Here is an 18,402-nt window from a genome sequence, read left to right on the forward strand (position 1 = left end):
TTCCTCTGTATGCAATCTATCCCTCCTATACAGGAGGGATAGATTGCATACAGAGCTTTTTTCCCCTGACACTTTGCAGTCAGGACAAAGTCACAACTTGATGACAACAAGGACCTTGACCCAGGTCCTCTGGAGGTAGCTGTTTACTTTCGGGGTTTGTTTTCTAATTTTTGGGTGGGTTTTGCTAATGGCAGTATGGGTGGCAGAAAGCAGAACTGTAGATCTTGGGACTTTAAATGGTTTTGGATGATTGAACAGAGCAAAAATTATATCTGTAATGTGCCTCTCATCAAGGGATAACCTTTGCAAGTGTTTGGCTCACTGAACTTCTTCATTGAGTTCCTCTTGGCAAACATATAGCAAAGTGTTATGAGGGCTCTGAAATACTCTCTGGCAATGCTGTCTTCTAACCAGAGATTTCTGTGTAGGGTGATTGGACATTTTTATGTTCCTCAGTTCAAATATTTAAAATCTGTCATAAGGACTGCAGAGAGTTACAATTCAGAGTTACAATTACATGGCTAAAACACATATGCATTTTTGCATACCATTTTATTTGCAAGGTTATCCTCTTTCCTATTTTAAATTGAACAGCATCACTGACTCAATTTACTCCTTATTAGTACAGCTGTGTTGCAAGAAACAACAAGCACTGGACTCCAAAACATCAAGTACTCAGTACTTTACAAATATTGAGTTCTTATTAGGCAACAGTGACCCATGTATAAAACCAAAACAAAACCAAAAAAACCACCCCAACCCAAAATCTGAGAAACAGAAAAAACAATCCCACATGCAGATATATAAATAAGTAATAAACCTAGATTCATTTCACTGCATCTGCAGTATGTGAATACAGCTATCACATTTCTTGCTTCGTGGAGAGTTGTCATCTGTTGTGTCCTTACTTCACTGTAAAGTTGTACTGGATCTGCCAAAGCATATATGCAATATTAAACACCACATGCAATGGATTCGTGCACAGCAAATGTTATGTAAACTGTTGAGATAATTTTAAGTCCTAATTTATGTCACTGCACAAATCTCCTCTGTTTCTCCAGCTAACATAACCACTCACACAGTTCATTTATTGTTTCAACTGGGAACTTGGGAACTACAGTCCTTTTCTAAAGTCAGCAGGGCATTCCTAAATGGACCTTGTTCAGAAGACTGGACACTTATTTAATTGCAGTGCATATAATTTCAATATTAAATTGCCTGTAAATGCTGTTCCACTGCTAGATTTTGTCCCACACAGAGAAACATAAAATAAAGGGTAATCTGGCTTGATAGGCCAGGAGAGAGGTATAGCCATGAGTGGCTAATATAGAAATAGCCAAACATATTTACACAGAGAGCTATTCTGGCCAGCTGCCAGGAGTCCAAGCACTACACTTGATTTATACAGAGATTTGCACAGCCTTGCAATCTAGAATAAATTTTGCTGATATTACCAAATTTATTGTGAGCGGAAATAAAAGCATGAATACCACAGCAATAAAAAGCTGCATATTATTTGTTTTCCTTTCCTTGTAGATACAGCAGCTGTTTGCTGTTTCATGGGAGTTCTTAGTTTCACATTTCCCTTAACATCTAGCAGGCTGGGTGCCTTGGACACTACTTGTCTGCATGGCTCTGAAGGGTATATACAATACTGTGATCTGGCCTCTTCTTATTTTTTCATGCAAGTTCTGTTAATGTATTCTCATTTTCTAAAATAAATTTTAAGAAACAAGTTTAAGCACTCTTCAGGGTTCATCATGCTGCAGGCAGGGGCTAGCCTGGTAGTCATGTTCAGAAAAATCATATAATAATACAGGATGTCTCCAGTCCAACAGCCTGCTCAAAGCAGGGCCAGCTGAGGAATCGGGACAGATTGCTCAGGGATTTAACAAGCTGAATCTTGGAAAACTCCAAGGCTGAAGACTGCAAAACCTTTGTGACTAGCATGGTACCCATTGTTCCTATGGGGAAAATAGATTTTCATTATAGCCAGTCTGGTACTCTCTTGTTTCCATTTATGCCTGTTTCCCCTTGTAATCCTCATTTTCTACTGTTAGTTGCTACTCTTGAACACTTTTCCCTAAACACTGAAGCCTGGGAAATCTTGTTTGAGAGGACAGAGGCAAAGAAAACATTGATTATTTCAGCCATGTTTGGGCTTACTGTCACATACCCCAGGTAGCAAAGGTCCCAAGTTTCCCTGTTTGGTTTTTTATACTAAGGGTTCTTATCACCCTTGATACCCCTTACAGGTATCAACTTTGAGTAAGCTTTAGCTTTGCTAGTGTTGTCCTTGCATGCCCAGAAAATATTTCTAAATTCATTCTTCATAGCCTGTCCCTGCTTCCACCTCCTATACACTGCCATTTCACATTGAAGCTTCATCTCAAGCTCCCTGCTTAACAAAAGTCTTGTGAAGAATCTGTTTGTCTTCCTGAATTTCAGGGGAGATCATTCATGTGTTTAAAGGATGCTGTCCTTGGAGGTCTACCAAATTCACAGAGATCCTTGGCCCTTGGGAACTGCCTCCCACCAGAACCCACTCAGGGTCCCCTGAGTAAACTGAAGTCTGCTCGCCTGAATACTCTCCTGCTGTCCTCCCTCACATTGTCAGGATCTTGAACTTCACTGTTCCATGGCCCCTACTGCCAAAGCTACTACTGATTACCATATCTCCAGCCCATTCCTCTTTGCTAGTGGCAAGCAGATCCAGCTGTGTGTCACCTTTGGTTAGCCCATGCTACATCAGAATAAAAAAGGTGCCTTTGGTTGCACAAACTCCTTTTGTTGTGAGACTGCATCAAACTGTTTTGTTGCTTGTAGTCAACTTAGAGGCAACTGAAGCACTCAGGTTTACTGGAATGTATTTTTGCCTTTCTTTCTTTCTTTCTTTCTTTCTTTCTTTCTTTCTTTCTTTCTTTCTTTCTTTCTTTCTTTCTTTCTTTCTTTCTTTCTTTTCTGAGAGACTTTTTAGAGTTATAGTGCTCTGATATAATTTTGCTGTAGCTGGGTAAATATTTAGTACTCAGATCAGTACAGCTGTGCACTAGTGAATCCTGCCAGACCTAACCCACATCTGTAACCAGCTGTACACAGCAGTCTCCTCGATTTGGATGCCTTACTGACCGCCTTAATCCCAGGACACAGATGCAGCCCTCATGCTGCCAATAGTCATGCTGATTAGATTCCAAGGGTGAAAACTGGAAGCTTGGAGGAACTTTATGAGGTTTTTCCAACTTTGAAAATGGCAGTATGATTGTCATCCAGAGAGAACATTCTCTGACTCTCTACCATTTTTCAAAGATGCCATCCTTTGCTGTTGCTTGCAGTATCTTCTCTGAATAGGAAAATGCTCCGAGTAACCCCTGAACTCAAGGACAATAGAGAGCCCTCTTAAAAATTCTTGGCATTATCTGTGGAAGATGGTGGGCCTCTTAAACATAGGCAAAGAGTTTTAGGACTTTCTACACCCACCAACAGACTGCCCTGACTTTCCAATGGCTTATGCACCTTTACCTACAAGAAATTAAATGTGGCATTTTAATTCTTTTTAATTGGAAAAAGAGAAATAAGTTACTTCAGAGTATTGCTCAAAACCTGGTTTTTTGCATAACAAAGATATAATGGGTGTGTCATCTTTCATACAAATTCAAAAGAAATTCCCTTTTACTTCTGTGAAAGTAGGGGAAAAAGGTGATACTATTTGAAGTCATACTTAGAGCAACTTTTGTGCACTTCATAAATATGACCCCCTTCTTCCCTTTAATGTTCATTCATCTACTTGATCTTGCCTCTCATATATTTCCTTTAAACATTCCTTAGTAGCCTTCAGGTCAAATGTGCACATTCAGAGGGCTCTCCATGATTAAAGCATGTGTAATTGTCTTGTACAGTCCAGTGTCTGTTGTTAGACATTTGGGGAAATCACTCGTTTTTGTTAAGAGTGTACAGCAAATGCATGTTCCTCAGTAAAGGTTATATACCTGTATTTTCCTGTCTCCTATTGCCCTTCGTTCTAAGAGGAAAGAACAATAAGTTTATGCTCAAAACTGACTTAAGTGTGTTGTTTAAAGTGAGGATGTTATCTGTTTCTGAAAAGAAAAAGGGGAAATTGCATGGCATAATAAAAAGATCTAATTCTTAATATCTTGAAATGCATATTAATTTTGTCGGGCCATTTGCCAGTGTTTTTTTTTTTTTTTCCATTGTCTAATTGCTCTGAGGAAAAGCAGTATTTATCCTTTTCTGATTATCAGAGAAGCAAGTAGTTCTGCCCAGGGACAAAAAGAGTGTATTTCTCTTGTGTTTTGAAGGCAAGTGCATGCTCTCTTTGCTCACACTGTAACAACCTAGCAGATGTACAGATTCAGTAGTGGGACACTGAACTCTGGGTGTGTCCTGCTGAGAAACTAATGACTTCTGCTTGGCTTGGAGCAGGAAAAGTGAACTTCTATTTGCTTGCAGAATGTCACGCAGAAATTAACACTCAGGTGAAAGCTGTGGGGTTTATTATGGTCCTCAGACTACTTGTAGGGTTAATCTGAAGTGTATCCTCTGATGTGAAAAAAATGTATCTACAAACGTTCTCGCTCTGACCTTCTTGTTAAGCAAAATAATAATTTGAGAATAAAGGACGTAGTAGAACGCTTGCTGGTATGGTTAATACAACCTTCTACTTTTCTGAAAGCAAATCCCAGTGTCCTGTCTCACTTCCTTCTCTGTCAGAATTAACCTTGGAGCTGCTGAAGTGAGAGAATTCTATAAAGGACTAAGATAAATGCTGATAAAATGGACAGTTTTGGAAAGAAAAAGGAGCAATTGCCCATTTTTTCGGGGAGTAAATGATAAATATTTCCTAATTCTCCACAGTGATAGTCTCATTAAAATGGAGTCACTTGACTACACGTAAGTACTTTATGTGGTCTATTTCTAGAATAATGGAGAGCTCAGATATCCATCTCCTTCTTAGGATCTTATACACAGATTAATCAATCTTTTAACTAATGCTTTCTAAATAGTATAGAATGCCCCTGGGGGAGGAAGGGAGAAAAAGAAAAACTTCCTAAAACTCAAGAAAAGAGGAAGCTATTGCATGCTTAATTACATTTATGTAATATTTCTCTATGTCAACTATATGATCTGGGCAGAGAAGGAACTGAAAACTACTATGTAGAGAGATATTCCCTTTTAATTTACTCATTCCTTAAAATCTCTCACAGAAGATACATATTCTGTACAGCAAATCTGAACCTACTGATTCTTGCTTTTACAGACTCCTTAGAAGAAGTCCATGCATCCTCAGGAGCCACAAGTTGAAGTATCTGAGACTATAATTAACAGATTCTCAGTGGTTGATTTCAGCCAAAGTGGCATCTGCTAGGTACTGCCCTGTAGATTTCCTCAAATGAGCCTTTTACATCATCAAAGATGGAGTAAATCTAACAAATGCATTAACTTGTCTTTTGATTGCATCTAATACTGATATTTATTTCCTTTGAGCAAATGCTGACTGCTATCAAAATCTGTAAAATGGGAAGGAAGAGATGAACCACGCAGCCTCTCAGCTGTGATGCCAGAAAACAATATATTTAGTCTTATGTCTTTGTAGGCTGCCTTATTTTTGACAACTTTCCCCTCTTTCTGTTTTAAATTCATAGTTGTATCCAAATGGCATCTCCTTTATCAGAAGACAGAATATGTTTGAACATCAGAGCTGTCATCCTTTGCCAAGAAAGTCATCTGAATAGAGGTGCCTAATGGTGTCTTAGCTGACAGTTCATTATCAAAATTTTCAGTGGTCACCAGCCACTGCTCTTTCAGTGCTTCTTGTGTGTTCTCCTTTATTTGTCTATTCAGATACACCCTATAAGTTATGGATATGTCTAGTGTCTCTGCAGCTTCTGGTCTCCTTATCCCCTTCTTCTTTTGCTTTCACAAGTGCTCAATTTCTTATTTAGGTTCCACTTTGTAATTTTCTCCTTTGTACTTGAGTAATGTACATGCAACCACAGGTTGTATCTTCCTTCTGCTTCTTTCTCCACTGAATGTCTTGAAGGCCATTCAGGACCCAGAGGGATTATCTGTACTGAATTATTTCCAAGAGACTTTTCAAATCTTTCTCAAGCAGAAGTCCCACTGCTCCCACCAAGTCCCCTTCTGAGACTTTAATTTCTTTCCCTAAGCTGCCTTGTTGTCATTCTTCCTCCAACTGTTACTGACTTCAAGAATAAGATGGAAAGGCTCTCACAGGCTTTTCTCATCAACTTACCTTATTTTCTCCTAATAGCTTTTGTTCCTGGTCTTTTTCTTGGTTTTTTTTTTTTTTTCTTCCCCAGTGCTGTGTGACAGCACGACTGCGCTACTTCCTTCCCTTCCTTCATCCATCTGGTGGCTCCTTCTATTCATGTCCTACACACATTTTAATGTTCTATATTCTTAAACTTTTATAAGTCTTGTCATTATAATCCTACTCTCTTTCATCTTGAGTGTCATGCATTTGATGATAACCTCTAACCTTTTCCCACCTTCTACACACCCTCATTATTCCCTACTGCTATGTCAGAAATGTAGCTCCTATAACAACCTTCTGCCTAACAATCAAAACATGTTTTTACTTCATTGAATCTTCTGTCTCTCCATTCCAAGATCAAATGCTTCATCCCAACACCTCATCAAGCCAAATCTCTGTCTTTGGTTCCTTTTGTGCCAACCCCATTGCTCCATTCACTCTCCTTCACTCTTGGTGGCTGCTGTTATCTCTCAGCATGTGAGTACCTCTTTCTTCTCATTCAAATTCTTCCTCAAAGCACATTTTATCAGAGTTGTTGTCACTAGCCTGTCCTCACCATTCTAGTATTATTTACAGGCCCTTTAATGATAAGAGAAAAAGTGGAAAGCAAAACCAAACCCAACATGAACATTGTAAGTCATCACTTTCTCTGCACCTTCAAAAGAGTCTTTTTGACATCTGTTGTTCTTCAGGATAAAGTAGGACAGTGTCTTGTAGAGCACCACAAATGCTACTGGTGCCTACCAAATGTTGTTAATAATTGTAACTGGTCCTTTCTTCTGAGCAGTCACTTGGAATTGTCTACGTCCAGGGGTTGTATAATCAGGTTGCTGTCTCAAGGGGCCTGCTGCCAGTGTCTCCATGTCCCTCATGAGCAGCAGAGTGTGACTATGTATTAATAATGAGCTATGAGATGCTTGAGATTTTCATCTCCTTGCTAACGAGAAAAAGGCAAAGTAAATGTATGTAAGAGATCCTTGTCTGAAGACAAGATGACATTTTCATGCAGTTCTAAAATTCTCTTTAGACTCTTTGTATTGTGTAAGAAGCTGCTGTGACAGTACACAGTCAATGTGGATGAGAAACAAAGGGGTCACTTATGTGGGACATGAATCCTATTTCCTGAGGTACTCATAGTGTCAGTGGGAACCACAGTTATTCACTTGCTGGCTGAAGAAGTGGGAGTCTGATACCAACTTCAGCAGAAGGGGAGTTTGGTCTGCAACTTCCCATATCAAAAGCTGCTCAAGAAAAAATATTAAGATCTTTGAAAAATGTGGCTCTGCTGCTGAACAAAATAGATTACACAGAGTGGCCAAAGGACTAAGTGACTTTCATAAAAGTGTGTTCAGCTGCAAGAGAGGCCAGATCATTCAGTGGTTTCCCTCTCTCAGCATAAACTGGGAATTTGGTGGATGGCTTATATGAAGACTAAGTCCTTGGTTTGCATCTGAATTCCATGGTAGAAAAATATTTGCCCATGCTTCAACTCAATGTGGATTTTTAAGAGACTTGCAAATAGCTTTTCCCACATCAGACTGTAGTATGTAAGAGCAGCAGCTCCCAGGTGCAGTTCAAAACAGAAGTGTAATAGCAATGTCACAACCTATTTCAGTGGAATATGGACGCAATAGGATCAAATTAACTTCCAGCAAGGAGGGAACACTTACAAAGTGTCTCTGAAAGTCCACTTGAGCTACACTAAGATCTTTGTTCTTTAGTAAGAATACTGTTAAATTACAAAAATCCCTTCATCTCAAACAAGGAGTTCTCTCTCTGGCTGGTGAGGGTTTTTGTTTTTGTTGATGGGGGTTTTTGTTGTTGTTGTTGTTTTTTGTTTTTTTTTTTTTTCAAGAGAGGGGGATGAGTGAAAGGAGTGGTTGGAGAAGTTTCTTTTCTCCCTGAGTACTGTTACCAGCTATTCACACACTTGAGCTTATAAAAAAAGGCTCATTTTTTTCACAGTCTGCACTCTCTTTTCCCAAAGATTTAAAACAGAGCAGTGCCAGAAACATTAGAAGCCTCCTTTCTGTGAGACTGCACTTTTTGTGTAGCAAAACAGACTTCTGAACAGATTAGGAGTGCATTTACTGGGGATTTAAAAGCAGAGAATCTTGTCTGAACGTGACTCTGCCACATTGTTTTTGTGGTCACTTGTAGCAAAGGAAAATATTCAGTTTTAGTGGCACTTCTTGACCCGTTCCATACAAATCTGAACAGCCATACACAGTTTGGGGAAGCTCTTAGCATTCAGCTTGTTGATGCTGTCTGCAGTTCATGTTGGCAGGGTTCCCAGGAGAGGTTATCACTGCTTTGATCATATATGGAATATCTCATTTCAAAGTGAGGGATAACCTGAAATTTCTACATGACTTCTAATGGTGAAGACTACTCCACTATCAAATGGAGAAAATAATTTCTTTTTTACAGTGCTTTTTATTTTGTAAAGCAAGTGATACACTGCTACTTAGGTCTGCAAGTGAGTTTCCTTGTCTGTTGCACATGAAACCTCTTGAGACATTGAACATGAGCCTTTGCCAATAGGTATTAGCATGCTTTGCTTCTCTCTCTTAGGCAACTATTTCCATTAGATCTTAATACTTTAGGCAAGAGAGAGAAAGCAAGAGAGACAGTGAGAGAGAGCAAATTCCTCTTGAATAACACAGCTTGTTTACAAACCTTCCACAGCCTGAACTAAGCCAACGGGAGGTCTCTAAATTAGCTATTGGAAAAGCATTTCAGGAGGGTTTGTGTGCTGGAATGGAATTGATAATAAAAGTTGCTTGTCTGTACCCTGTGAGCTGATTAGCTCAGGAAGAGTACACACAGTGTTACAATTAGCATTCAAAGCCTATTCATCTGTACACTGGCACAGAGAACAGTCTCTGTGGGAGGCTTAACTGGGAGAATTATTCCTTCTTCTATGCTGTTTATAGTTAGTTGAGCTTTAAAGGATCCAAAGCCTTTAAAGAGACTTGGTCTTCGGGAAATCACTGAAGATGCTAGAAGCTGAGGTGCTTAGGAATTGTCAGGTCTCAGAGGGGCTGCCATATTGCTCTCTATCAAGCCTGGCATTTTGCACTACAAAAACATTGTTTAATCAGTAACCCATCTAAAATAATGTCAGTAGTCAGGATTCAGTAGCCAAGACAATTGAATGTGTTATATGTGACAATTCTTTTTGCAATGTTGCAGTTGCTAATACAGATGTGAAAAACCACAAGAAATTGAATAAATAAGTGGTCCTATAGCAGTATAGATGTGCCTGTTTTTTCAGCTATAATAATAGTCCCTGCTTTTATAGAAGACATTAAAATTTATATAAATAGGGCTGAAATACCATGGAGCACCACAAGCATGTGATTTCCTAATATGGGGTGTTGCATTAACAATGCTTTTGCACGCAGGTTTATCCAAACAAGGCCAAAGCCTGAACTTCCTCCTCACCCTTCTGTAACTGCCAATACCAGCGAAGACTGACAGAAACCCACAGATACTTATACTGTTCCCACTCAACCAAATGCTACATTGGGAATCCCAGACTCCCCTATCCCTGAGTAATGTGCACAAAACAAGCTGCCTTCAGGCCTAACATGTGGGAAGGCATGGGGGACTGCCAGTCCTGCCATATGCAATTTTCCATTATTGTCCATGTGTCCTAGGAGTCAAGGTGTTCAAGGACAGCATCTCCATGTGAGAATGGCTGTGGGCCATGTTAGTGCTTTACAAGCTTCCCCTCAACAAAAGGAGAGAAGAAAAGCCTTAATGCTCTGGGGGGAAGTTGACCTCAAAACTCTCATAAGTTCCCCAAGTCAATTTGGATTTTCTTGTCTTTTGACTTCCAAAAGGTCTTTGTGTCTATTTTGTTACCACTGAGGTTATTTGCTCTCCAGCTTAGGTACAGGAGCCTGAGTGCCGTAAACACCTGTCCCAAGGGTTGAGAATCCATTCAGGCTGTTCCTGACACCAGACAGATGTGGGAGCTAGAAAGGTTGCTTGTGCAGCCACCTTGTCTCTACTCTTTGCAAGATCGCACCCTACCTGCATTTCTTCCCACTAATGCTTCTCTGAATACATCTTTGTGTATTAGCAGGATGGTGCCCTCTTTGATAGTCTTTTGGGCTCCAACTGCTTTTAACATTCAGAAATGCACTCTGAGCTTAGTCTCAGCTCCTTCCTCGTTAGCCTGCTTCTGCGTCTCAGCATCTGCTGAGATCGAGTAATTCCCTTCCTTCATTTATATTTATATTTTGAAGGTATTTATAGATTCAAGCTATGGCCCCACGAGTTTTCTTTTCTCTAGGTTATATTTATAGATCTTTGATAAGCATCCCCTAGTATTTTGTTCTTATCTTCCAATGCTTATGTGCCGATTGTAAGCAGTTGCTTTGCTGTCTTCCCCACACCCCCCGACATGATTTTGCTCTGCATTATTCCAAATGTGGTGATACTAGGTCTCATTTTAATGTAACTATATTAATTGAAAATGAGGCAGCCCCAGTAGACATAACACATAATCCTTCAACAATCCAGCCCTGCAAAATATTCTTAAACAGTTGCTATTTTCTTACCTTTTAGAAGCTTGCTGCTGTTTCTCCTGCTGCTTGGGGCAGGGCCTGTCTCTAGCTGTCTTTAGAGCATTCAGCACAGTGGATTTCCACTTGCCTCTGGATACCTTCTCCTGTTCTGTAATGTGAGATAATTAGAAACAAAGGCAGCGATGACTGAAGAGTGAAGAATCACGTGTAAAGCCAGAATCTCACCAGCTCTGCTTTTGTAAAACACTTAATTTTCACACTGAACATTCCCAAACTGCAGCAACTGTAAGAGAGTTAGAATTGAAGGTGATAATGATATGGAATGGTGCAGATTTCCCTGAACCATATGCAAAATCAGCAATCTAGGCTCATAAATTAAGTTCAATAGCTGTGAAAGTGCCTTGAATTATTTCTCTTACTTGTCCAATGAGAACTGAAAATTATTAAACTCTCGTCAACTGATGTATGTACATTTTTTTTCAAAGCACATTTTTCCTAGTGTACAGTTGGCATATTTTTAGACAATCATGGTCATCATCCTTCTGCCCTCTGGCTCATTTTGAGTCTTTTTTATAGATTTTTCTTCCATTTCCCCCAAATAACTTTGCTGTAATTTTGCCTCCAAGTTTCGGACAGAGCCTTAATTTTATCTTCATGAGTATTCTGACCTTAAAATATCTTAAGAATTTATCTGTGTGATAATGCAAGCTAGATTCAAGAAAGAAGAATATGATTTTCCTCTTAGTTTACTGGTTTTTTTAACTTCTTGGAACAAGTGAAAACTTAACTTGTTCCAAAACAACTGGGGATTTAGTTTACATCTGCCTGGGCTTTTCTCTGGTGAGAAGGCATTTTCTTACACAAGAAATATCAAAAGGGAGACACTGTTGTGATTTCAAATAGTGGTAGATAACAGGAACTTTGTTATGCATTCTTGCTTGTTTAGGAATGCTCTTCTCTCTTTGTCACTTAGTGGCCCCTGATAATTGTTGAAAAAGTTGATATTTACATGGACCTTACAGAATCTAGGAGTTGTGTGGCATACTAGAAGTGTTCTGTTTTCTTAAGCATGTTTTTCAAAGGTTATCCTAGCCCAGAGTAACAAAACTTAATACGTGCTTGTTTGTTTGGTTTTCTTTTCTATAACCTCAAAAAGTGTAACCTTTTAAGTGAGTCAAAAAAATATACTCAACATCAACAAATCTCATGGATTTATCCAGAATATTTCAGGGAATAGAGTAAAAGCACATGTCATGTGCAGAGGGGAGGATGGCAGAGTGATTCTATCAGGGTGCTGCTGACCCTGGACATCCTGTGCTGTTTTCACTTTTTTTGCTGCCTTGTGTCTCTGAGTGAGGGCTTGGGTTAGAAAGCCATATAAGTCCAATGGGATGGAATAACTGAAAGCTTGGAAATACAAAACCTGCAATTTCAGTGACTAATGCACCTAGTACTCATAAGATTAAGTTACACTTTATAGGGGAACATTTCTCTGACAGACTGTACACATTTTACATGTATATTTTATAGTAAGGTGAGCAGTTTCCCAATATCATCATCTAAGGCTGCATTTTAAAAGAGTTGCCTCTTATGTGTGCAAGAACATAATGGCCATAGAGCCCAATTTGCAAAGAGGTCACTGCTGGCAAACCTAAAGGATGTTTGATGCATTTTAATTCTGTTAGTAGGAACAATAACCTAATGACGGTAAATAAGATCATTCCCAGATGAGGAAATGAGGGATTATTTGCCTAATAAGCCATTTGTATAAGGAAACGCTTATTCAAGGTTGAAAATGTTTCCAAACTTCAGCAAAAAACTTGGAATAAAAGCCTCCAATCTGCTGTCACTTTATCTTCACAAATCTAGGATGCTGCTGTAAGGTCAAGGTGTGGAGATGCTGTGTGAGCTGGTCTGCAGTACCATAATATCTCTGCTTACTTCTGTAGTTAAAAAAAAAAAAAACCAAAAAAAAAAAAACCAAAAAACAAAAACAAAAAAAACAAAAAAAAAACAAAGCCCCTTTTCCCCCTTATTAGTTGTTGAGAAGTGGTAACCTAAATGTAGAACAAATTAAGTGTGCTATCACTAAGGGATTTCCAAAAGAGCATTATACTAGTGACTGTAAAAGCCACGTGTGGCAGAGTGAAAAAAACACACAAATTCCCTTGGTTTATGCTGTACCAACTTTGACAGGGCCCCCTCTTGGGATGGTTGCTCCTAAGATGCATTAATTATAGTACTTAAGTTCTGATGTTCATTGGAATAGAGGCATGAACTGACCTTTGCAGAAGGAAAAGGTTAATGTTAAAACACACTGATTTCAGCAATCTGTCTTCTCAAGGTAACTCTAGAGTTTGTGGTTTGCTTAACTACACAGTGTTGCTGTTCCCTTGAAAAATAACTTTCTCTCTGAAGTGATCTATGTAGCCGAACCAGTGTTCCCATTTATAAACTGAATTTTAATTGCCTGATATCTCTCTCATATGTCTTTGTCACCTGAGAGCATGGAGCAGATGTTTAAATGCATCTGCATCCTAGGTGCTGCTGAGGTGGCAGCCACAGAGATGTTCCATAAAATCTTCATGGTAGTTCTTGGCTACAGTCATTCTGGGAGGGTCCTGACAATGGTGCAATGCTTCAGAGGATGACTGTAAGTGGGATAATGGGATGTCCTTATCCACTTGGCATCAGTTGTTAAAGTTACTCCAATTACATAACAACTATGGTAATCAGACAACTGTGTCACATCAAGAATGTTAATTGGGTGTTGAGTAGTAAATCTGAGCAAAGGAGAACTTGGGATCAGTATTAGGAGCAATTCTTTACAGGGAATCTTTGGAGTAGACCATCTATGGAGAAACCATGGAAACTTCATGGCTTCAGTTACCTGAAGCAACTAGACAGGGCTCTGGAGCAATGTAGAAATTTATTTTCTATTGACAATTCAGAAGCATCAGATGTATTATCTTACCTAACAGCTGGTGTCTCTGCTTGATATGCTCTGAATCTGTCTTTCCCAGGAAGATTGACAGCTACCTACAGGGAAAAAGGACTTCATGACTGCCAAACCCTTGGAAGTGCCCCTCATGGCTGCTCTGTTCTGCATAAAGCAAAACCTGCATTTGCATCCTGCTCTGGCTTCAGGTAACCCAGCCTCCTCCTCCTTTCCAAATGGGAGTATAATGGGCATGTGTGGTATGGGTGAAGTACAGACCACTACACCAGTTCCACATGTGTCACTGAAATGCCAATACAAGGATATTTCATTGAGTGCTCTATGGCCAGAAAGATCATTGCTCCATTCATTGCTTTGCCTAGTCTTGCTCTAAATGGGTGGGACTAATGATGCTTTCAACTCCTTCTGTCAGGAGGTTATTTTGCAGTTTAATAGAGTGCCAGGACATTCCTCCTGATACTGTCTGACTTACATTTTTCATTGCACAACTTCATCCAATTAATTTTACTTTAAAAATAAATCTTTTACAGTTTTGTGTTTTTACATGCTCTGAATATTTTTAGGTTGTTCTTGTAGTCCCCAAGTAGCCATTACTGGGAAATATTTTGTTCTTCTTTTTCTGAAAACTACATGCTGCATTTAATTGTAAGCTTGTGATTAACACAAAGATAATAAAAAGTCATTTAAATTAGAACCAATTGGAAATTATAATCATGGGGCAGAAAGCCAACAGGAACAGTAGGCCAAATCCAGTAAAGTTTTTAGGTCATTAGTTTTCAATGAAATAACTGTGTGAGGCTGGGACCCTATGAGAGAGCTAAAACCCTGCATTAGGAGACAGGATTCCAAATGCTTTGCTGGACACAAGACTTTGTATTTCCATATATTAAAAGTATTTTTATTTTATGAAAGTACATCAGAGCAGGAAGCCCTGACTGCATGGGGACAGCCATTTTCACTCAGGGCTCTGGAGGATCACAGCTACTCATCATGGGGTATATGTTGGTGCTGTATCTATTTTCTCATCTGTAGGTCAATGACCTTATAGAAAGTTTCAAAAAGCTGTGGCAACAAACTGAGGAGACAGGAGGCAAAAGGGTGCCCTGATCTGCCCAGGCCTACAGCAGTTCAGGGAAGATGGACTGTCACAGAGGACAGCTTTCAACAAAAATCAACATTATTTAGCCCAGAGTTTTATTTCTTACGTGTGTAAGTGGCATTGTGACAGTAGACCTGTCTACACCACTACTTCTGTTAAAAGATTTTATTATATGCTCAGGGAATTGAAGGGGTGAAAATCTCCTCTTTGAAGCTGCTAAAAGGCAAATTGTCAGCCTGAACAGAAAACAAGTGGCAACCTGGCTTGCAAACCAAGAGGCCTACAGCTTACAAAAAGTGCCAGGAAAACTTTTCAAAAGAAACAAAGTGGTGTGGCACCACACAATGGCAGGGGGCTTGGTGGTGTGCAAGAGATTTCTAAGCACTATGACAGCGTGAAGTACATCCTAGCACAGACAGACATGTTAACCAAGCCAGACTGAGCCATTGGTCTAGAAGGCAAAAGGGGTTCTGAAATAACCAGAGCCTTCAAAGCAGTTTGTAGGAGGTGGTGCATGCCTTAAAAATTACAGCCTTTAAGGCACTTTAAACCAGCCTTTAAAAAACCTGGAGAAACAGTATAGTGTTCACAACTGTGTAACCTGCAATGTTAATTCTCATACCCAATGCTCCTATATTACCATTCCTACACAGGCAGGCTCCATCATCACTTCTACTACATGCAAAACCCCTAAATATCTAAACAATATGGCAAGACTGCCCTATGTGACTGTTCCTGCATCTGCAGGAAACTTTTATACTGACACCTTATCTATCACTTTGGTCTGTTTTGCAGCAGAAATGACACAAAGGATTTGATGTATGGTCAGATCCTCCACCCATGGTGCCAATCAACACAGTAATACACACAGATTTTGCCTTTGGATGGATCTTCAAATCCGGAGATCCCATGGAAATTCTTCAGGACTGTTTGAAATTCCCATCTCTAGAGCTCTGGTGTTGAATAGTCAAATGCTTGCTTGTGCTGCTGTCCAGAAGTTCAGACAGTCACCTTCAGTCAACACATGTTAGTCGGCTGTCTCTCCATTCCAGAGAGACTGGGGAGCTCCTGTCCCAGCCTGCCTGACTAGCTGCTCTTTCAGGAGCCAGGCAGCTGAGGGATGATGCTGCCTGGCTGGTGGTGCTGGGACTGATCAGCTCTGCCATACACTGGAAGGTGTAGAGAGAGGCAGCAAGGTCGGCAGCATGGTCACACAGCCCTGGGGCAAAAGAGACCAGCGTGCTGCCCCATTCCTCCCAGGGCAGAGCAGCTCTAGCCAGGGGGATCCAGGGAGAACCAGGTTTCCTTTCACCAGTGCCTGGGCCAGCACAGTCATCACACTCACGTGGCTGCTGCAAGTGAAGCAATGTTGGTGCATGCCTTTGGAAACACAGGAGGAGAAGAGGGCCAAGTGTCATGGCCTGGGAAAGCAAAAACATTTGGTGGCCATATCATCCAGGGCAGGAAGAAGGGAAGCTTCCCAGCAAGGGAAGCTGTCAAGGACAAAGTTGCCCAAGTGCAGGGGTGCAGAATGCTTGGCAGAGGTCCCTGAGCTGACCCCAACTGTGTGCCAAGAGGCCTTGCTCCCAGAGCCTCCAGTGCAGTGAAGAGCCTGGGCACAGTCCCAGGGGCATCCTCCAGTGCTTGGAAGACCCTGTGGTCCGTGCTGACAGAAGCATCTTTTCCCTCTCCCTCTTTGTAAGGTCTTCAGAAATCTGGCCAGACCAGAACTAAAACAACATTAGGGCTCTTAAGGGCTTTTGAGTACAATTTCACTGTTTATTTGCATTATTTCTGTAACTTCTGGAGATCAACCGTAGGGAGAGTCTTCTGTTCAACTGTCCCGTGTAATTTCTTGCAGGCCAAACTGAATTTTAAAAAATGGATGACATTTCAAGGATTGCTATTTAAAATATATCTTTTTTTCTGTCTATTTTTTTAAGATTCCTGCTTTTCAAAACCCCTTTTCATTTGTCATTTTCACAAAAATAAAATTTTCATGAGAAATGTTCATTTTCAATGAGCCTGGTCAGATGACACAAGCTTTCCATCAACTGTAGTAATTTTAAGATGAGATGGAGAAATGTGGAGAAAAACAACACATGAAGATTAGAAACAATAAATTAGAAAAACACAAAATATTTTGTCCTCAAGACCAGCCAAATATTTTTAAAGAAATCTATGCTTCGTTTGTTCCTTTCATTTTAATGAACACGTGACAAATATGTTTTTATCTTCTTTTCATGGTCTCTGATAACCAGGATTGGCAGGGTACTGGAAAGGGGAAAGGGTGTGGCCCTGCTGCTTGGACTTCCTCCTGTCTGGCATTTCATGCCCTGAAACACAGTGATTTAGATACCTGCCTTCCACTGTCACTGCTACAACACCTCTAATTTCAACTATGGTTTAAAGTGGTTTAGTAGCTCTCTTGGTGCTATTACAAATTCCTGGAGATTCAAACTTACTAGAAGCTTGTCCATAAAGGAAAAGGTGCCTGATTTGACTCTTCCAACAAGAGAACATTTTTAATTCGAAACCTCAAGAAAATTATGTTGTGATACTTCAGGACACGCAAAAGATGCCAAACAATGCCTATTTTAGGACCCTGCACAGCCCAGCCACTGAGATTCGGGAAATAGCATGCTGCTGCTTTATGTGTTGTGCATTGGTCCCCTTTGCTGTCTCTACTTTAACATTTTAATTTCTTACTGTTGTTACATGAGGAGTTCTTCAGCCAGAATTTCTCACTATGTAAGCTATACAGAAACGAGTACTGTGCCAAGTGCTGGCAGTGTCCCAAGGTTTTCTGCTATGTCAGGACATCAGCCCTCTTCTTGAAAAGACCTAAAATTAAATGCATTTCCTCATTATTAACTTAGTTCTATGAGAGCTGGCAGCACTGACCCGAGTGGTCTTTCTGCATTAGACCTTTCAACATTTCTGTGATCTTTTCATTGGGTGCTGCAAGGTGCATTTTGCTTTGCTCTGATTCTTGTGCTTAAAACCTGTTTCTGTAACTGAGTGTATATGAAACATTTTTCCTTCTTTCATTTTCCATGGTCTGGCAGTGAAAAAGCAGATGCTTTGTGTCATTGGATAGTCTTAAATAGTATTTTATTATCAGAAGTTAAATGGGAATGCCCAAAACATGAAAAGAAACAAGCATTTTACTTTTTCAGCAGAATTAGAAATAATATAACAAATATGCATCCTTCTGCATTAATGGTATTTACCACAAGTATGATTGGTCAAATGATAATGCAGAATAGAAATCCTGTATGATGGCACAAGTTCCTTCGAATAATTTCTTTTCTGGGCCTTTGCATGTTTTTTAGCTGGTGGTTCTGATGGAAAACACACCCTTTCTACTTAGATAAGTATCTTCCCAACAGACACCTTCTTGCTTCAATGGCAATAATGACTTTCTATTCCAGCCTCTGGAACTCTTAAGGGTATTATTTTCCCACAAGATCAATGAGTTAAATTACTTGCCATGACACATCTGAAAATTATT

At 39.9% G+C, this 18,402-nt stretch overlaps 1 protein-coding gene and 1 long non-coding RNA gene across 2 annotated transcripts in view; one reads left to right on the top strand and one right to left on the bottom strand.

The window, feature by feature from the left end:
- Positions 1-10,883, bottom strand: part of DTNBP1 (dystrobrevin binding protein 1) — a 132,867-nt gene extending 121,984 nt beyond the window's left edge. Inside the window, exon 1 of the mRNA XM_064423704.1 lies at positions 10,864-10,883. The gene's annotated coding sequence lies outside the window, so the exon portion shown is untranslated. The remainder of the gene's footprint in view (positions 1-10,863) is intronic.
- The window catches only part of LOC135302798 (uncharacterized), a 92,295-nt gene that overhangs the window by 1,887 nt on the left and 72,006 nt on the right, over positions 1-18,402 (top strand). The window contains exon 2 of the long non-coding RNA XR_010364363.1: positions 13,854-13,977. This is a non-coding gene — a long non-coding RNA (uncharacterized LOC135302798). The remainder of the gene's footprint in view (positions 1-13,853; positions 13,978-18,402) is intronic.

This window comes from Passer domesticus, chromosome 1, assembly GCF_036417665.1.
Source record: "Passer domesticus isolate bPasDom1 chromosome 1, bPasDom1.hap1, whole genome shotgun sequence".
Lineage (NCBI taxonomy): Eukaryota > Metazoa > Chordata > Aves > Passeriformes > Passeridae > Passer > Passer domesticus.